Genomic DNA, 22,375 nt, shown 5'->3' with positions numbered 1-22,375 from the left:
CTCAGAGATCGAACCCATGTCTCCTGTGGCTCCTGCCTTGCCAGTGGATTCATTACCGCTGAGCCACCAAGGAAGCCCATATAAATTTGGCGGGGGTCGGAAGGATGCCAACATTCAGACCTTTGTCCTCACTCCGTGTCTAACTTGGCAGGGGCTGTAGTCGTGGTGGCCACGTCCTGCAGGCACAGCTTTCAGCAGTTGTGGCAACTTTAAGTTTTCCTTGTCCTTCTGCCATAGGGTGGTAATGGAGTCCTGTTGTTGTTGTCCCTGAGTGTCTCATCATCCTTTGATGGTTCCCTATACTCTGCCAAAACCTTTGCAAAAGTTTGCTCCATTAACTCTCTTGAGTCATCTCTTTTGAGTGTGTCATCTACTTCCTGCCAGAATCCAGAAAGACACACCTCCGGTAAACACTAGTGCTGGAATCAGGACCTGGGTCTTCTTATCCCATTCTAATACCCTTTCCACCTTGCCCAGAGGAAAAACCTCACCACCTCTTTCCTTCAGGGTCAAACCAACAGCTATAAAACTTCTGGATCTGCTTCTGAAGTGTTTTTGCTTGTGTCTTGTTTCCACTCTGGAAGTAATGCATTCTTTTGTCTTAATGAATGAGTAAATAGCAAATTTAAGATATAATGTTAATCAAAGGTTACATCTTACTTCTTTTTATCCATTTGGTGCAGTCAGATTCGAATGGGGAGGGGAGGTATTTGACCCTTGATAAAGTTGGATATTTTACCATAAAATGAAACATGAAACCAAAGTCTCCATAAAAGCTGATGGATGACATCATCCTGTTTGTTCTCTGTTGCTCCTTAGGATATTCTCAGGAAATGTATTATTGACACACATCATGAGTTTCATCTCCACAGAGCTAGCTTGCATTATGCCTTTTTCCCACTTTCTTCTTTTTAATGATCACCCACTTTCCCTCACTTTTATTATTTCTTTTTCTGAGGCAAAGCTATTGGGGTTTCTGATGCCTCTCATTCACTTATACCATTCCCCCCCCAAAAAAAAAAATATCCCATACCCTGTAAGAGGTAAACAGGTAAGTGGTACTGTTCAGCCTCTCGCTAGATCAGTTTTCAGGCTTTTGGAGTGTGATTTATCATGGCTGAATTCAGTCAAAGCAATTAAACACCCACTTTGGAAAAATACAGATGCATCTATTTTAAAAACAGCCTGGGTGCTGAAATTTGTTCTTACATGGGAGTAACAGGAAAAATGATAAGAAGCATTAATTTCACTCTGAAATGACAGCGCTATGCCTTGACTGTTGACTTTTTGCAGAGAATGTTTCACTGGAGGGAAACTGACAACTCTTACCAGCATACTGCAAAGTGAGAATAATGTAATTGTTGTTTATTGCCTGGATGATTTGCAAAGATTCTCAGCCCCAAATCTGCAAGCCAAGAGGTACTAAATCTGGAGATTTAGTTAGATCTGGATATCAACTGGTTTTATGGGGTCCATACCACTAACAAGACAGCAAGCAGTGCCTACTCATTCTTTAAGACTCAATTGAACTATCACCCCCACTGGGAAGACCCCCACTCTGCTTCTAAAACACTCTCTCCCAGTGGTTCTCAAACCTTGGCAGGCTTTGAAATTGCCTGGTGGGTTTAGCTTATTAAAACACAGAGTTCCAGACTAGCCCATAGACTGACTAATTCTTGATTAGTTCCATACTAATCAAGAATTTCTTGATTTAGTAAGCTAAAGTTCCCAGGTGAGAGTGATGCTGCTGGCCCTCTGTTCCATATAAACCTGTGTCATGGTACTAATCACTTCATATTGTCATTCTTCATGAGTCTGACTATATCACTGATCATTCAAACTATAGTATGTATATATTGCCTAGTCACCTTCCACACACCTACCACCCCACCCTAAACACGTACATATTATTGAATGAATGAATAAGTGAATATGCTTTCTTGGAGCCTTACTTGAAATTATAAAAACATACAGTGCTAATCCTACTAAATCCTGTCTACTCCGTGTACCTAGTATTATCACACTTTAGGACTGGCCATCCTATCACTGGTTGTACAAGATGGCCACTGGCCTACACATTGCTCTTATATATATTAGGAAAATGGAGGTTCTTTGGGCAGATGCAGCCTGCCACATGCAGGAAGTACAAAAGGCCAAGTGAGAAAGTGTCTCTTCCTCCAGTCATCAAGCATGTTTGTTAAGTATGTAAAATGTAAAACCATATGCCATGACTCTAGTCTTATACAGTATTCTTTCTATTTTTGGAAGTTTCTGTAAAATTCTTCGGCATGTTCTCAAGTTAGACCTGAGAACCCCTTTTCTGCAGGGTACTGCCCTATGACCAGAATAATCAACCTTTGCCTGAGCAAATAGAAAATGTCGTGTTGTAGTTTTGCTAGAGAGAGAGCCTTCAGTCAGATCTCAGTGATGGAGGCGAAGCACCATTGATTTCAAGAATTTGAAATTCTTCATCATCAGTAGTATGATGAAGGCTTTTATCATAAACAATAGGAGCCATAATAGGAGAATAGGTGATGCTCATATCAGTAGCTAAGGAAGTGCTGTAATCTGTGGTTTTCAAATTGCAGAAGGGGAAGAGTAACAGAAACTAAACTCCAGCTTGTGACAGAGTCAGCCAAGCTGCCAAAGTCTTGCTCTTTTAAATCATAATTTCCAGAGGTCAGTTGATTGTCCATCGATCCATCCATCCATCTAGTCATTTATATATCCATTCATTTATTCATCAATGACTCCATGTCAAGTTTTATAAGAGGCAGTAAGGAGTTCTGGAATGAACATGGGATTTGAAGCCAGACGTGTTTCTAAAATCTGGGTCCCCCAGCTTCTTAGATACATGTCCTTATGCAAGATGATTAACTTTACTGAAATGGTATCTGAAGTGAAGTCAAGTCGCTCAGTTGTGTCCTCCTCTTTGCGACCCCATGGACTGTAGCCTACCAGGCTCCTCTGTCCATGGGATTTTCCGGCAAGAATACTGGAGTGGGGTGCCATTTTCATCTCCAGGAGATCTTCCCAACCCAGGGATTGAACCAGGGTCTCTTGCATTGTAGCCAGACGCTTTACCGTCTGTGCCACCAGGGAAGTCCAGGGAAGTCCAGGGAAGACATGTTTCTAAAATCTGGGTCCCCCGGCATCTTAGATACATGACCTTATGCAAGATGATTAACTTTACTGAGACAGTATCTACATGTGGAAAATAGGCATGATTTTACCACTTATGCGTGCATGGCGTGGCACGTGTGCTCAGTCATGTCTGACTCTTTGTGACCCCATGGACTGTAGCCTGCCGGGCTCCTCTGTCCATGGGATTTTCCAGGCAAGAGTACTGGAGTGGGTTGCTGTTTCTGTCTCCAGGGGGTCTTCCTGACCCAGGGATTGAACCCTTGCATCTTGCATCTCCTGCAGTGGCAAGCAGGTTCCTTACCAGCTGAGCCACTGAGGAAGTCCCTTTACTTATATTATGGATTAATTGTGAGGAAATATACTATGCATTTGTATAGTACCTAATGGGCTTGATACATATTGAATAATTAATAATTAATGGGTATTATCTAGAGGCATGATACAATGGTACTGCAAAGTAATCTTTTTTCTTATTCTTATTGATGATTTACATATACAACATTTATTTTCCCTGTCTTCCATAGTACAGGACAGAATAAAATCAATCTTTTTAGTGAAACAACACTCAGGGGAAGGTTACAAAAGATCAAAGACATTTAGAAAGAGTTACTTACTTTTCAGAGGTTAACAAGTGTGTGTGTTTACTTTTTTGTTTTCCGTGTATTCTACAAAGAGAAATTTGGAAAGACTTATAATACTATATATATTATTGTGCTCAGATTTTTTTCCAAAGCATATTTACATCTATTATCTTGTTGCTTTTCCTAACTGATATCAGAGCTTCTTACTCCCATGATATATATGAGAAAGCTACACGTCATTACATTGTAAGACAATAGCAGTGCTTAGGCTAGAATTCATGGTTCTTGATGTCTAGTCCAGTAGCTTCCTTACTCCAGAACAAAAACCTTTAATAATCAGTTCCCTGTGGGAAAGTCTTTAGTAATTTAAAAATTAAAAAAACAGAACAAAAAGTTGCAATTGAATTTGCCATGTGACTGTCTCCCTGGGTTGTGATAGTTTCTTAGAAAATCAGCTAACATATTTTAGGTCTACTATGCTATGCTATGCTATGCTCAGTCGCTTCAGTTGTGTCCCACTCCGTGCGACCCCATAGATGGCAGCCCACCAGGCTCCGTCGTTCCTGGGATTCTCCAGGCAAGAACACTGGAGTGGGCTGCCATTTCCTTCTCCAGTGCATGAAAAGAGAAAAGTGAAAGTGAAGTCGCTCAGTCGTGTCCGACTCCCAGCGACCCCACGGACCGCAGCCTACCAGGCTCCTCCGTCCATGGGATTTTCCAGGCAAGAGTACTGGAGTGGGGTGCCATTTAGGTCTACTAGCACATGGTAAATTTATATGGAATATATAGGAAAATCTTTGTGAAGGAACACCTCTATTCCCATTCAACAGGTAAAAGGCCTTTGAGGAAATAGATTTAGAGAAGTTAATTTACAAGACCAAGATAGTACAAGTGGTAAGTGCTGTGTTATAGGAAAACAATCCCAATTTGTCCTTCTGTTGACAATTTGATGTAAGTTTAACTGAAGCCAAGTTTATGTTTGTATTTGTCCATTGACCATATGGAGAAGGCAATGGCAACCCACTCCAGTACTCTTGCCTGGAGAATCCCAGGGACGGGGAGCCTGGTGGGCTGCTGTCTATGGGGTAGCACAGAGTCGGACACGACTGAAGTGACTTAGTAGCAGCAGCAGCATTGACCATACATTGTGCACTAAGGGGGCAGCTTTAATACTGTAGCCTATATAAATGATATTTTATAGAATTATGCAGTATACAACTTGCTCTTCTGTACATGGTAACCTTGCCTTTCACTAAATTTTGTCACATTTTTTAGCTGTTTCTATGTTATTTTTTCCCTTCTTTAGTTACCAAGGAGCTGTGCAAAAAGAGCCCCTGGTGCAGCAACCTTGATTTTAATATTAGTTCAAATAGACATAAGGCAAATTTAGGATAAACTGAAAATACATTATTTACAAAATGATTCACATTTGTCTGTCTAACAAAGAATGTATGGTCATGCCTGATCCATACAATCCAGTACTGAGGTATACTAAGAAAAATCCGTATTTTCCAAGTTGAATATTAGAAAAATTTTATTTTAAATAAAAGCTTTGACTCTGTGAAGCTTGAATTATTGAATATCAGAGAATTCCATTCTACTGTTGGCAAATATTTTAAGTTAAAAATTATAATGTATATACACAGAGAGGAAATAACAGCTAATACTTTATGAGTGCCTACTGTGTGACAATTCTGCTATAATCATTTTCTATCTATAAACTGCTATAATATTCTCAACAACTTTCTGGAGTAGGCTCTAGTATTATTTTGGTTTTATAGAAGAGGAAATGGAGGCTCAGAGTGGTTGTTTATCCAAGGTCATATGGCTCTTCTGGTTGAGATTTGAACCAATGGAGCTATCTCTGGACTCTATACTCCTAATAACTGTATTAATCAAAGGCTGAAGACACCTTTGACTAATTTAAAAAAAAATTACATTGCCTAATATTATCTTAGGAGGACATGTTACCAGTCATAGAACATGCCAGAAATACAATTTAGATGATGCCTATTTGAAGATTCAAAGATGGAATTATTAAGTAGGAAACAGATGAAGCTCTCTGAACAGTATTTTTAATTTATTATTTTATGAGGTAATGTACCTTTGAAGCTTATATCTGTCATTAAGATAATCTGTGATTCATAACTGTTTCTTTAAGGCTCTTTTAAGAAAAGAATCATTCTGGAAGAACATAATGTGTGACTTACTCTTTGTTAGCAAAGTACAGAAAAAAATATAATGTAATCACCAGCATTTGATCAAAATATGGAAAATCTTAAAATAAACCTCCTTGACTCATGCTTTCATTTTCAACTCTCTCATTCCAGATGATTTGTGGTGAGCCTTTAGTAGGAAGGTTTTGTTTTTAATAATGTGAGTTGTTGACAGGAGCACATTCAAAAGCAATTAGTGATTTCCCTCTTCAAAACAATTACTTCCCTGTGCTATTGGAAATGACATCCTGGATTGATTTGTGTGTTGCTCACAGAAAAGTTAGAGAGATCTTGAAAGAACTAGATTATTAGTGCCTCAGGGAAACATACTAGACCAAGACCGCACTTAAGATAACTGAGGGCAGACATGACTAGGAACTTTCTTTGACTTATGCTGGTTGGTTTTTCTCTACACTTGGAGCTGTCTCTTTCCCTCTATTATCATTTAAGATTCTTCATAATTTTTTTAATTAGAGTACAGTTGATGTACAATCTAAGTGTACAATCCAGGTGTACAATATGGTGATTCACAACTTTAGTGGTTATGCTCCATATGATAAAACTCCATTTTATAGTTATTGTAAAATATTGGCTATGTTACTCATGGTAACATAGTGGTATGTTGGTGCTACCAACCCAGGTGGTGCTAGTGGTAAAGAATCCACCTGCAATGCAAGAGATGTAAGAGACATGGGTTCAATCCCTGGGTCAGGAAGATCCCCTGGAGTAGGAAATGGCACCCAACTCCACTGTTCTTGCCTGGAAAATTCTGTGGGCAGACAAACCTGGTAGGCTGCAGTCCATGGGGCTGCGAAGAGTTGGACACGACTGAGTGAGTACCCACACACACCCATAATGTTCAGTATATCCTTGTAGGTTATTTTATACATAATAGCTTGTATCTCTTAAATCTATGCCTCTATAATGGTTCTCCCCCCTTCCCTCTCCCCACTAGAAACCACTAATTTGTTCTCTATATCTGTGTCAACTTCTTTTTTGCTATATTCACTGTTTTTTTTTTTTTTTAGTATTTCACATATAAATGATATCATACAGTCTTTGTATTTCTCAATCTGACATTTCGTTTAGCATAATGCCCTCTCAGTCCATTTATGTTGCTGCAAATGGAAAATTTTTATTATTTTTTATGGCTGTGATTATTCCATAATATATATCTATATATAGATAGATGGATCTATCCTTTATCCATTCATCTGATGATGAATACTTAGTTGCTTCCATATCTTGGCAATTAAAAATAATGCTGCTCTGAACATTGGGGTGCATGTATGTTTTCAAATAAGTGTTTTTGTTTCTTTCTGGAGTGGGTCATATGGTAGTTCTATTTTTAGTATTTTTAGAAACCTCCATACTGTTTTCCCGGAGAAGGCAATGGCACCCCACTCCAGTACTCTTGCCTGGGAAATCCCATGGACGGAGGAGCCTGGTGGGCTGCAGTCCATGGGGTCGTTAGGAGTTGGACACGACTGAGTGACTTCACTTTCACTTTTTCACTTTCATGCATTGGAGAAGGAAATGGCAACCCACTCCAGTGTTCTTGCCTGGAGAATCCCAGGGGCAGGAGAGCCTGGTGGGCTGACGTCTATGGGGTCATGCAGAGTCGGACACGACTGAAGTGACTTAACAACAACAACAACAATACTGTTTTCCACAGTGGCTGCACCAATTTACATTCCCATGAACAGTGTAAAGGGGAACCTTGTATACTATTGGTAAAATTGTTTCTTAATGGGGTCTATTTTCTCCAGTGGATGGTAAGAAAGTTAAGTGGGAATCATGGTAATAGTCCCAGGCTTTGGAAAACTACTTAGAGTTCTTCTGTAGAAGCATTTCAAAGGATACTCTACATTCTGAATGCCTATCTTGCTGTTTTCCTGGCTACTCACTCTAAGTTATTTAACTGGAAAAGAGCTTGTTTTTGTATGATTCTTCCCAGAAAATTGTTGAAATTATGCAATCAGTTATAATCTGCAACAATTCTAAAAATATTTAACAACTAGTTAGAACAGAAGCATTGACTAAGCAGTCTTCTGGCTTAAACAATGGGTACAGCCACAGTGATTGCCCCTCTGATTACATATGAAAAGGGACTTACAGGAAGATCCTGAATTCCTCTGATAGTGGGCAATATCAACTTAGAATTAATTGACTTATCCAGTCACTATGGCCTATTATTACATAAGCATTCAATCACAAGTACACCTACACGTAGAGTTACTTTTTTCCCATTGCTTGTGAAATCTACATTAGACTACAGCAATTAATCAAGCTAATCTTGTAAAATTTTTATCTCCACACTTGGACCTGCTTTCCTACATTTTCTCCCCATCCATTCTTTTTATATTCATCCCTTTTTCAAAACACCTACTTCAGGAAACCCTCCATGTTTTCCCTATATTTATATAAGCCTAAGTCAGACACGACTGAAATGACTTAGCAGCAGCAGCAACATACAGGTAAATTCACCTCATAGTATATCATGACAATTATTAAAGGATCATTCTGTTTTTACATCATTTCATATGAGTACATCTTCTCTTCTTCATTGGACTTAAGGCTTATGTTTTGGTATCTTCCTGCAGTACCTATCATAAGTCTTTTTATAAGAAGCCATTTAATAAATGTTCATTAATTGATCACTAGTGAGTGAACGCCTATTGACTGAGATGACTTGTATTGCAGAGTAGAATATCACTTTTCTATGATTGTAAAATGGCTGTATTACATAACAGATGTTTAGCTTTGGTATCACCAGCATCTAATCTGGCTTAATAAGCACTGAATAAATGCATTTTGGGTTTGAAACATATATATATCTCTTATGATCTGTGTATAAACTGGTCATTTTAAAGCAGAGAATAGTAATTAGACAGTTTATATCTCAATCAGAGGAAACTCAGAGATTTCACAAAGGTGTCTTTTCAGAATCAGAGGGCTGAGCTCAACCACAATCAAGAGGAATATCTGTTTCAGTTTATGTCCTTGCCATGAGCTTCTGACTGTTAATCATAGTTTTTTGTTTTAGCTACAGGAGCAACCAAATGCCTTAGCCAGGAAAGGAATGTTCAATGTACAGAACTCCTCATATTAGAAAAAATTCCTTTTGTATTAATGCCATGTCACACTCGTCTTTCATTAATTAACCTTAAAAAAAAAGCAAGCAAATAATCTAAAATTAAATGAAATGAAACAAAGCAGATAGACAGCAGGGTAGAGTAGAAGAAAGGAAGAAATCATGGATTTGGCTTCAAGGCCTTTGACTGCCAAAGCTTTATTCAGTCATCCCGGACAGTATTAACCTCTCTGGACCTTGCTGTCATCAAATAGAAAACAAAAGGGTATACCCTGAGTGATCTTCAAGGCTCCTTTGTAGCCTACAAAAACATTTGCTTCGTGGATGCCACAGATGTGTTGCTTATGTCTTTTCTCTCTGAAGACTTGATTGTACCTCCTCATGAGTTACTGAAATGTGGTATCTCTTAGCTTGAGTATAAACATGGCATCTGTCCCCTTTCAAAGCCTCAGCACTCTTGTGCGCATCTGGGAAGCTTTGTCCCCTGCATAGTTCCAATTACAATGAGTATTCTTTGTATTTTGAATCTTAGCAAAGACTTCTGCCACTGTGTGACTGTGTACCAACTGCTGTGCACCCCTCCAGGGGTGATTGAAATGATTTCTGCACCTGTCTTATACTTAACAGTTTCGGGAGGAGGAACAGTCTCAACACGCTGGAAAATATTGTATTGTTTCCTGTATTATGCTTAGCTGCTGTAAGTCACGGATTTAGGATGAGAAGCAAACCAGCCAATTCATTAAGGGCCCTGACTGTTTCTGTGATGTATGTTCTGTTTATCTAAATGGGCCTGGGGTATGTCCAGGTTCATTGTCATTTTAGGATGGGCTTGGAGATGGGATCTCAGAAAAATGTAAGTAGTTTAGTCAGACCAGGTGAGATGAGCCTATTTCTTAACCTCTCCCCCATTTTCTGTCCTCTAGATCTCTTGCAAGTTTAGTTTAAATGTATCCCATGATAGATAAATATTCTAAATAAAGTTTCAAATAATCCAATTTTCTTTTTAGGAAAAATAACACATTTAAGGCTTAGTAAAAAGGAATAAAAGATGATAAAATAAGAGCAGTTAAGACAGATGTTTAAAGCTGAAACTCCAATTCTGGCTACCTGATGCGAAGAACTTACTCATTTGAAATGACCCTGATGCTGGGAAAGATTGAAGGCGGGAGGAGAAGGGGATGACAGAGGATGAGATGGTTGGATGGCATCACCAACTCAATGGAGATGAGTTTGGGTGAACTTCGGGAGTTGGTGATGGACAGGGAGGCCTGGCGTGAGGCAGTCTGTGGGGTCGCAGAGTCAGACACGACTGAGTGACTGAGCTGAACTGAACTAAAGAACTTGGATTCAGAAATAAGAAAAATGAGTTCAAATTCCATTTCTTATCCTTAGAAATAATGGTTTCTAGTAACACTGGGAGCGCTAGTAGAAACAGAACAGAAACTGATCTTGAGTGTATAACTTGAAGTTTCTATGTTTCACTTTTCCTATCTTGGAATATGAGTAAAGAGCACTCATCCCACAGGGTTGTTGTAAGAATTATATTGGTAAGGGAAGCATTTAGCATAGTGCCTCATAGTAAGCCATTCAAAAGAGAGAGTTTTGTGTTTTTGTACTTTTTTTCTTTTTAAGAAAATATTATGGAAAAAGCTGACAGTGTCCTGCGGTAAATACTATGCAGCAGAGCAGAATGACTTGTGTGTAAACAAGCATCCTATCTAGTCAAACGGAAGCTTACATTCAGAGTTTACTGTGCAGTGACTGTAAGAGAAGTGCCCAGTCATACAAATCAGGATTCACATTCCAGCTATGCTTACACTTCAATTTCTTTATCTGTAAGATGGGTTAATAGCCAACTTACTGTACTGTGCAAAACCTCTGAAAGCTCCTTCCTTGCTCATCATTCAGAGCCCTCCAGGGTTGCAGTTCAATATATGTTTTGTATGTGGCAGTTAAGGCAGCTTGTAATTCAAGAATGATTTTATCATTTATAGGATGACACTTTTATGTTTCCAATGCTTCTTTTGCCATATAGGGTCATTCATGCATGTGTGCTCAGTCACTCTGTTGTGAGTTTTTCCAGGCGAGAATATTGGAGTGGGTTGCCAGTTCCTCCTCCAGGGGATCTTCCCAACCCAGGGATTGAACCCAGGTCTCCTGCATTGGCAGGTGGATTCTTTACCATTGAGTCAACTGGGAAGCTGGTCACATAACTGTAAATGGTAAACATTTGCTTAAAATATATGAAATATGTGAAGTGTTATTTTACGGTATGCACTGTATCCCGAACCTCTTATGCCTGTTTTTGCAATGGTAAGGGAATAAGAGCTTCACAGGTGGCTCAGCAGGAAAGAATCCCCCTGCCAATGCAGGAGATGAGGGTTTTATCCCCGGTGTGATGCTACAGTGCATGGTGTCACAGAAAAATTGGACACAAATTAGCAACTAAAGAACAACAACAAAGGGAATAACAATCTCTTGTTTGTTGTGAATAAAAATCACTAGAGTTTCAGCATGACTCGCACAAGTGTGACATTAGTTCACTAGAGACAGTTGTTAAGCATATGTGTGTGTGTTCAGTCACTCGGTGGTCTGACTCTTTGAGACCCTTTGTACTTTAGCTGCCAGGCTCCTCTGTCCATGGAATTATTCAGGCAAAAATACTGGAGTGGGTTGCCATTTCCTCATCCAGGGGATCTTTCTGACCCAGGGATTGAAACCATTTCTCTTGAGTCTCCTTCACTGGAGGCAGACTCTCTACTGCTGAGCCATCAGGAAGTCTATTAAGCATATACTATATCTTAAATCCTGCCTTAAGCCTGCTTGGACTATAAAACAAACAAACAAACAAACAAAATACATGTTAAAGATACATTTTCCCCTCCCTGTAAAATTTTCCTGTAAGGATGATAATATATGGATATAACTAAATATAACACATTAGGAAATAATAATGACTATAGAAGTAGATAATTATAATGGTAATAATGATAGTAATGTATCATTATCATTAATAATGATACATCATTATTATCATTCAATAATAATTGAAGTTGAGGGAGAAAGAAAAATACTTTCAGCTATAATAATCAGAAAATAGTTCATGGAAGATTTGGATTATGGTGATAAAATATAAGATGAATTTGGCAGAACAGAATGTTTCAAGGAGAAGGAAAATGTAAGCAAATCAGTGGTAGACTTTGAGGGAGATGTTGAAAGAATGGTAAGTTGTGGTTTTGTTGGAGCATAGTGGGATAAGGGTAATTACACATGAGAAACTGAAAGAGTAGGTTGAGCCCCAAATGAGACCAGTCCTGAGGAGATGTTAGAAGTTTCTGAGCTGTGATGTGACAGGTTCACCATGCAGTGTCTGGTTTGGGGACTGACCTCTGATTGTGATCCACTCAGAAATCTAGTAAAATGCCTCTCCATTCCATACTTTCAGTATCCATTCCTCCCTGCGTGCATTGTTAGCATCACAAAGTATTTGAGAGAGATATCCTTTTACATGTGTATTGGGCATGCAGGCCTTGTCAAGTTTGAGGCTGCCAGGTAATTGCCAAGTATAAACAAATAAATGATCATTTTTGTACAGTATAAGCATTTGAAATATACACAGTGGTACTCCAGTCATGTTTAATTCTGCAGTTGCTGCCAAACAAACAAACGAAAAATTAACCTAACAGGTCCTAATTATTACATTGGATTTAGTAATTTTTATATTGGATTTAGTAATTTTTAAAGGGAATGCTTACCATGGAATTTTCAGGAATGATGTTTTCTAAACAAATTAATTTTTTTATTTGGAAAGATATATTTAAATAAGAGATTACATAAATATGACTATTCTGTCATAGTCTGGAATAAATTTGTTCATTTTTTTTGCAAGACAATATGCTTTTTTCCAGTGTGTCATAATTAAATAGCTTTAACAGAAAGGAAAAAAAATCTACAATTTTAATTTATCTGAACTGGAATTATTTGTTTGATCTAAAGATTAATAATACAGGCATTAAGAGATCCACATTTGACATGTCCTCCTCCCCATTTCGCAGAGAACATTTCACTGGAATATGTATTGGACTATTTTGTCATATGATTTATAGATTATCACTGAATTTCTGGAAATTGTTTTACTTAATTTAAATAGTGGGATCCTAGCAATGAAGGGAGTAAATAACAGGTTGTTATTTAATATTTTCATTATTGTCAGTTGGGGTCATTGCTTATGTGGATTACCAGTCAAGGGTAGAATACCCCACCATTGTGGTATTCTTCCTGTAGATATAAATATTAGAAAGAAAACGATCTATTCTGTAGCTTATGGTTAAGCTCCATAAATCAATGACTCTTGGATAAATAATGCATTAATCAAATCTTCCCAAGCAGAACTCTGAGAGCCTTGAAAATAAGAATGGACCAGTAGTTGCAAAATATCATATAACAAATTTTATAACAGCTCTCTTGAAAACTAAATTCCATGTTTTCTCACAAGTAATTTATCTTTTATCCTGTTCTTGATCTAGATTTTTTCCTAGACATTATCTCATTCTGTCCATTTTACCTGATGGAAAATATCTTTAGTCAATGCATTCAGCAAAGCTTTATAAAAAACCTTTGTTGTGTAATGCCTTATACATCCTGTGCCTCAGAAATGAGCTTCTCAGTCATTCCGTTGACAGCCAACCAGTGTGGTGTAATCTGAACACTGCTGGAAGAGCCCTCGACCTAAAATACATATCCCTCAGTTGGCCAGCTTGGTCTGATGTCAGTGACTAAAAATTTCTCCTTAAGGGATAACGTATTTCATCAAATCAATCTATACTATTCCTGAATTCATCAGGACTTTTAAAATTTCAAAGATCTGTAAACAGAGAATGAAAGGAAAAGATGGAACCAAGGGTGAGGAAAGGGTTAGTTGCTCAGTTGTGTCTGACTCTTTGTGACCTCATGGACTATAGCCCAACAGGCTCTTCTGTCCTTGGAATTGTCCAGGCAAGAATACCGGAGTGGGTTACCATTTCCTTCTTCAAAGGGTGAGGAAGTTATACCAAAAAGACAAGTTAAAAAGTTCTGAATATTTGTTAGAAATGGCTATCCCTTATTCTTTAGTATTTTTAGCAGGAGAGAGGTGGGGGGAAATGCCGGGGAGAGAAGGGGATGCTGTGGGCCGATCAGTTGCATGAAGAAGTAGAACTGATGTCCCTTCCCCCACGGGCTCTCGTAAAGAGAACACTGTGTGATGTAGGGAAATAATAGTTTCAATAACCTTCTACTAGTAAAGACAGTATAGGATGCCAGTGTCTGTTTCCCAGAGTCCTTCAGTGTAAAGGAACCTTATAGCATAAGTCAATAAATGCTGTTCTACCAGACACCCCATTAGAGAGTAATCAGAAAATAATTGGGCTTCTGTGCACTGTCCTTAGGCCATACCTTAGAGAACTAACGATTTTGGCATTAACACCTTGGTGTGAAGTAGTTTATTCAATTGTTTTTTATACAACTGCTAGACTGGGGAAGGCTTTCTAGGAGATTTGCTGGTATGGAGAGCTGAGTAGGGAATTCAGGGCTGAAAAGAAGGGCTACTGGGGGGAAAAAAAAAATTGCTTCAGTGTGCCCCTTAGAGCTGCTTCTGTCCATGACTAGATTTTAAAAGTGCAACATAATTCAAGATTGCATTATATTTACCAATGTAAAAAAAAAAAAAAAGGAAAAAGAAAAAAAGATAAGAGAAAATTTTGTTGTTGTTTTTCAGTCGCTCAGTTGTATCTGACTCTGTCACCCCATGGACTGAAGCACACCAGGCTTCCCTGTCCTTCACTATCTCCAGGAGTTTGCTCAAATTCGTGTCCACTGAGGAAATTTTTCACTTGCAATTCCTGTCTCCCAGGGTGTTCTAGGACTTCCCGGTACAGGGATCCTTGGCCATTCTTTGCATAAGAAAAGAATTAATTCTGTGTGTGTGTGTGTGTGTGTGTGGTGGGGGTTGGGCTGGAGGGACTAAGATTAGAAATCTGTAGATCTACAACTACCCTTAACAATATGGGTGAATACCATGGAAGAATGCCACCAGAAGCTAGATTCAAAAGAGAGTACGTTCTTGATGATTCCCTTTATATAAAGTACCAAGACAGATAAGGCTACCATTTGCAGTTAGAGGTAGCACTAGCGGTTAACCTTTGGATATAGATCTAGCGATTGTAGGAAACAGAGAGGCTTTTTGGAGTTGTGGGAATCTTCTATTTCTTGATCTAGCTACAGAGAACACAAGAGCTCAGTATCCATTGAGCTATACATTGATAATATGTGTACTTTTCTCTGTAAATATTATATGTCAAGCACAAATTTTGTTTAAGCTATAGAAATGTCTCCCACATAGTAGAATATTGCTAAACTAATTACGCCTCTGACATCTTTTCTCATCTTCCCAGCATTCAGAAGAGAAATCAGTCACTACTTCCAAGGATCAAGGTAGTTAACATTGGGTTTCAATTCCTTCCCTTGTTCACTTTTTTTCAGTTTATCCAACAGTTTTTTCACTCCCCTGTTGCACAGATGTACAAAACCACATTTAAATAACATGTTTAACATTTGATGCCATTATCATCAAATAATACTTTATATTATTACACAAAATATGTGATTTTTTTTTCTTCCAGTTCTGTGCTTACTGTTAACTGGAAGCCCATGCCAAAACTGAGCAATAAAATGGTAGAGAATCAGGGTCTAGATAGGCTTTTCAGGAGTTGTTTGGGGGGAAAAAAATCAGAGTAGGAAAGAACATCTTGAAAGTCTGTCATAGAAAGATACAATATATTAGAATGGTATAGTCACTTTTTAACTTCAGACAGTAATTTATTTCTTATATGCATTAAAGTGTAAAAAAATGTCTAATAAGATTTTACACTTCAAAGTCATTAACTAACTGATTAACTAATGAATCTACATAACAGCTGTATGAGGTTTGTGTTAAATATCTACCACTTCACAGATCTTGTGTCATTTAGAAACTCTTACAGCTCTTTTCATCTCTGCTCTTTTCAAAGTCTTTGAAAAGAACTAATTATTATCATGTCTCCAGTGAGGGGCATGTATCAAATTTCTCTCTTGAGAAGAGAAAACTCAATGCTTTATGAAGAAGTGACTTTCCAAAACCGGTCAAATAATTCAATGGCTTTCCTCGTGATATGACTCCAAATTTCGAATATCCTTTGCCACTTGTTACGTTTTGTTTGCTTTGAGGAAAAACAAAAATTCACTTGTTTGTCTGCATGTAGTAGGTGCTTAGTAAATATCCATTGAAATTATTTTATTGTGACTTTTTGATAAGTTGCTTTGAATAATTCAGTCATTATTTCATAGACTCAGAGTTTTTGAAAACACAAATATTAATATTGTGTCCCTTTCTTCCAAACACCTAAATTATTTCCCACTAGAAATGAATTAGGTATTAAGTTATATAGACCATTAAATTGCTACAACAGCATGTTTCCTTCAGTACTGAGTGTGGGGGGATGTGATATGTCCATGTTTGGGAGACAAAAATGAAAAGAAAGACACACAGACAGATGTTAGAGATGTTTAAAGAGATATTTTGAAAAGCAATGGTCAGTTCTTCAAGTAACATTTATGAAAAGGAAATGATGCTGAATTATTAGAAAAAGACAATACTAAGATCAAAAAATTTTATTCTGATGCTAAGCAAAATTGTTATAGAACAAAGCTTAATATGGAAATTTCATTAGAGGATTTTTGAATTTCTGGGGAAAACTATTTGGGTTTGATTTCATTTGTTAATTAGGCTCCAGAAATATTTAATCATTTTCTATAGATTGTGAACTTCTTAATTTAAATGGTTAATATGGGAACTTTGACTTTGCCATTCATATCAACTCACTGTGTTGCGAGAAGAACTAGTGAAAGAGAGGAGAATGACTTTTATTGAGCACTTGCTTGCCCACAAACATGTGATCTCAATTTATCCTCAGTTGTCTTGAGATGTGAAGCCCTGTTCCCAGTTTACAGATGAGAAAACTGATTGGATGCCATGCTACTAATCTAACTGATTCAAAGACTGTAATCTCTCTCCCATGCCAGGAAATAAACATAGTCTTCCATGAACCGATTTAATTTGAATACCTACAGGCCACATCTATTTTAACTGGTTCTGCAGGTATTCATCTGGGCACACTGATATACTGATTTAATAAAAACTTAGATATAAGAACCTTTTCTGTTTTGCGTTGTTGTTGTTGGCCCCCTCTTCAGTCATACCCAGCTCACGCGGCTTGAATTCTGGCTGGCACAGGCAGTGCGGTCAAGGCTGCAGCTGTTCGCATCCCCTCCTCCCATGCTCATCATGAGTTCTGCAAATGAGCCCTGCAGACTGGTATTGCGTTCTGCAGTTTATTTGACAAATAGCTTTTGTGGCCTTTGATTTTTCATATCACTCATAAATTCTGGCAACAGACGGGCTGTTAGTCAGATTCAAATTCCATACATTTGAAAGGATAGAGCTGAAGATTTCTGCGTTGAAAGTAGACTCTACCCTAAAGATTTATTTGTAAATTTTACTGAAAACTGCTTTGAGAGGAACCTAGGATAGTCTCTTGGTGCTGCCTAACTGCAAATTCTTTCCATCCTTGCACCATAAATCTTGATAATACGTCTTTTAAAATGTGCCTGAGAAATGTATTTCGTGTTTATAGTGCTGGATTTTTAGTGAGTCAAATTGTGCTCCGGCAGTATGTTTGCCTCTTCACGTTCTGTGTGACACTGGAGGAAAATGGAGACTTCGGTCATTCAGCTGCAGGCTCTAAGAAAGCCTGTTGTAACTGTGCATTTTAATTAACCAAATCAGCTGAGGAAATGTTGTCTCTCAACTGTGGTGTAGCTGTCTGCCTTGTAAAGTACCTCCCTGGATAAACAGAGGACTTCTATTTCTTAAACTGCCTTTCCCCCATGGTCTTTAGGAGTGTTGGGTTTTTTCTTTTTTCTTAAATTACAGGTGGAGGAGGTTTAATTAACTCTAAAATGATTCTCCAGGAAACTCAGTTGCATTTTTTACAACACTTTGAGCTACAGTATAGTTACTGCAGGATGCGTGCTGTGATTGGAGCACAGAGAAACATTTATTAACCTAAATTTTGTTTTGTCATGTTACCAGAGATGGCATCTGCACTTGGGTACAGTTGAAATACAAATTGAAGATCAGATACTTAGGAAAAAAAAAACCAAAAACTAATCAGTGGGCTACTGTGAGCTGAGCGAACAAAATGCGACTAATTTAACCACTGATTATTTCTGCACAACACACTGCTGGATGTTAAACTGAGTTAAGTATGAGGAGACAGTTGTGGTTGAAAGAGTTATGTGCAAATTTGACCTCTGGAAATATAATTTGTGAGCCTGGTATTGAAAACTGCTGAATACATCCTGCTGCAAAACTTCTTACCTATATGTTTGATTATGGGTTAATTAAGCACTGAGTTCCTTCATTCAGCTATTAACCATGCAGAATATTATGAACCTATAGTTGATTAGTGATTTCAGAATAGTGGTTTTTCATGTCTTCAAACTATGTGCCATGGAGTCCAGGGCCCTCTACCTGCTCTAGACCAAGCAGATTCCAATACTGAAGATTAAAAGTAGAACAAGAACCCAACCACTTCTTATATTTCTTTCTTTTAAACAATATTAGAAACAAAATTTTTTCTTTTTAAAATTAAAGTAACCACACAGTATCTCTCAAGCAAGAGAGATAAAGGTTAGAGGTAAAAACCATGCAAATGTTTGCAATAAAAACTTGGAATTGATAACTAAGAGAGAGACTAAGGAATGTAGTCTTTGGGACTGACAAATATACACCGTCGATACTATGTATAAAATACACAACTAATGAGAACTCACTATATAGTTCCAAGAACCTACTCAGTGCTCTGTGGTGACCTAAATGGGAAGAAAATAGAAAAAAGTGGGGGGATATGTTTGTGCATGTAGCTGATTCACTTTGCTGTATGGTAGAAACTAATACATCATTGTAAAGCAACTATACCCCAATAAAAATTAATTTTAAAAAAATCACTGAAAATACAATTAAATTAGCTTAGGGTTTCAAATAGAAGGTAAGAAAATGCACTGTGAAGTTCTCAAAAACCCTCATAGTTATACATTTTATGACTAAATAAAGGTTTCATTTCAATTCTCTTAGTACATATGTTCCAAAAATGAATCTGTTTCATTGATGGCAAAGATTACCATGGTCCAGAGACTGAGTGATACCTTACATTAAAAGAAATATCTGGATGTTCTGTTATAATAAATCTTCCCTGCCTTTACAAATCACAATTAAAATGTGCCTTAAAAGTATATTAGAGAGGGATATAATTTCTATTTCTGAAATTAAACTACAATTTACAGAATCACAGTTTTTCATTTATAGAACTAAACAAAACTGTTGAATACAAATAGATTTTTGACTGCCTTTTGAATTAAATTATTAGACTATGTTATCTTAATTATTGTTTTCTAAAAGAAAACAAAATGCCATTAGCATTAGCATTAGTTAATTTTCCTATTAACCCAGTCAGAAGGTACATAATCAAATGGTATGAATTGACTTATTGATAAAAGTTGGACAGAGGGAAAAATTGAAAGATATTTTAACTGGTGATGAGAGAGAGAAAAGAAATTCAGTGGAAAGCTGTAAGATGATGAACAGAAAGGAAACACCCATCAACTGGCAGATGCTTCAGGCCTCTATAATCAGTTATGCCTTCCGCATAATCAATGTTCAGGAGGTTAAAAACAAAAAGTGAGCATTTCTAATTGTCAACTTCTAAGTATTTGATGTTCAGTGTTCAGGAGAATAGTTACTTTGAAAATGTGTATAATTAGTAAGCCGAAGACATCTGACTTGGTTTCAGTGATAGTGTGGGGTAGTCACTTTATTTGGGAAGAGGACAGACTTGGGACATGTCTAAAGTAGAAGCCCTGTGGCACTAGGCATGGGATCAGGAGACATCCACGCTAAAGAGAAAAGGACCTTTCCCAAGAAGCAGTGGATGTGGGCAGTCACAAGTATATGGCTTTTACAATAAAAGTTGACTATCCAACCTTCACTAAAATCAAGATATATTCGTTCTTTGAATTAAATATTCTTTATTTGTCTCACAATACTTTTTAACTCTTAGTCACTTTAACATACCAGCCAAAATGGTCATACTGTTGGCAACTATCAAAAATTGTTGTCAGATTATTTACAACAGAGAAGCAATTTAAATCTAAATATGAATCTTGAAAACCATATTTTTATAAGAATAATTTTTGAAATCAACTGATAAATGAGAAGAGGTTAACAGGAGGACCTGAAAGGGAGAGGAAAGTAATTTCTCATAAAAGAAATAGCTTGAGTAAAGGCATAAGAAGGGAAAGCACAAAGGTCCATATAGTCAAAGCTATGGTTTTTCCAGTAGTTATGTATGGATGTGAGAGCTGGACCATACAGATGGCTGAGCACTGAGGAATTGATGCTTTTGAACTGTGGTGCTGGATAAGAATCTTGAGAGTCCCTTGGATTTGCCAGGAGATTAAACCAGTCGATTCTAAAGGAAATCAACCCTGAATATTCACTGGAAGGACTGACACTGAAGCTCCAATACTTTAGCCACCTGATATGAAGAACTGACTCATTGGAAAAGACCCTGATGCTGGAAAAGGTTGAAGGCAAAAGGAGAAGAGGGAAGCAGAAGACAAGATGGCTAGATAGTATCATTGACTCAATGGACATGAATTTGAGCAAACTGGAAGATAGTGGAGGACAGGGGAGCCTGGTGTGCTGCAGTCCATGGGATTGCAGATTCGCACACGACTTAGCAAGTGAACAGCAACAAGGAAAGCACATGCTACTTCAAGAACTGGCCAGTGTTAGAGCAAGGGGAATGGTGTGAGAATAAAAGTAAAGATGTCATTGGACTTTGATGGGAGATTAGGACTTAGGTTTTATATACCATATTACTCTTCAGTATTAACTATGTGCCCCTGAGGTTTTGGCAGTTAAGATTCTATTTCTTGAAAGTCGGCCAGATATGTTTTTTATCCCATACAAAAATAGATAGGGCTTCCATTGTGGCTCAGCTGGTAAAGAATCTGCCTGCAGTACGGGATACCTGGGTTTGATCCCTGGGTTAGGGAGATCCCCTGGAGAAGGGAAAGCCTACTCTGGCCTGGAGAATTCCATGGACTGTATAGTCCATGGGGTCGCAAAGAGTTGGACATGACATAATGAAATAGAGCTATTAAAGCATACTGTTGTACAGAAACTTTAAGCAATTTGAGCTAATGAAGTGAAGGAGTAGGTTACAGTTATGTGCCAAGCTTTATACTAAGTGATTTTTATCTAAGTCATCTGATTTAATCATCGTAGGATCTTTGTGAGTATTAAATTAAGTAATATATGCAGTGTGCCAAAACAAAGTACATAAAAATGTTCAAGAAATGCTGATTCTTTGCCTTATTGTGACAACCCTGTTATTATTATATTATTTTATACATTTTCATTTTTGAGATGAAGAAGCTAATAGTCAATATTTTGCAGTTAGTAAGTCCCAGAACCAGTCAAACTGGTTCATCCTGGATCCATAGCCCAAGTTCTGTCTTGTATGTAGTATTGTCTCTCTGTGGAGAAAACTAAGGAGAAATCCTGTGTATAATGGTAATTCACTGAGAGTTTACTGAATGGAACACGGATTATTTGCCCTGCCTTGGTTCTTGTGGGAAGGCCCCACTTCATGTTTGAGAAAAGTATAGCAGTATCTACAAAGAATGATTTCAGAGGGCAAAGCACCTTTGCCCTCAGAAGCATAACCCCAGCTCTTAGTTATATGACTTTGTTACCTTTAGCAAAAGGTTTTTTTTTTTTTTTCTTTTAATCTCAATTAAAGTGTGAGTGACCTTGGAAGGGATAATGATACTAGTCAAGATCTGGGGATATGTTTTGAGTAAGGAGCACAAAACCAAGAGAGCCCTAGGTAGTACTGGATGGAGGAATTTCAGTGTGCAAAATCCTAAGTGGAGGGACGGTCTGGGAATGGGAGACAGGGAAGATGGAAGGCAGACACCTCAGACTTGACTAGACTGCACTCTAGAGACAAAGCCAGTCAGTTTTTCTGATCACTCCAATCACAAAATTGATGAATTGCGCTGTGACTTTCTGACAGGTTCAAAATATGAGCGGGGTTTCTAGCAAAGCCAGCAGTATTATACAGCAAGAGAACTGGGAAAAGATCTTCAGGCATAGAATAAAACAACTAAAAAACAAACAAAAGAAACCTTTGTGTTAG

At 37.8% G+C, this 22,375-nt stretch overlaps 2 protein-coding genes across 6 annotated transcripts in view; one reads left to right on the top strand and one right to left on the bottom strand.

The window, feature by feature from the left end:
• The window catches only part of CTNNA3 (catenin alpha 3), a 1,905,103-nt gene that overhangs the window by 781,974 nt on the left and 1,100,754 nt on the right, over positions 1-22,375 (top strand).
• LRRTM3 (leucine rich repeat transmembrane neuronal 3) overlaps positions 1-22,375 on the bottom strand; it is a 216,795-nt gene that overhangs the window by 179,459 nt on the left and 14,961 nt on the right.

This window comes from Bos taurus, chromosome 28, assembly GCF_002263795.3.
Source record: "Bos taurus isolate L1 Dominette 01449 registration number 42190680 breed Hereford chromosome 28, ARS-UCD2.0, whole genome shotgun sequence".
NCBI lineage: Eukaryota > Metazoa > Chordata > Mammalia > Artiodactyla > Bovidae > Bos > Bos taurus.
This window is presented reverse-complemented; position numbering and strand designations above follow the sequence as displayed.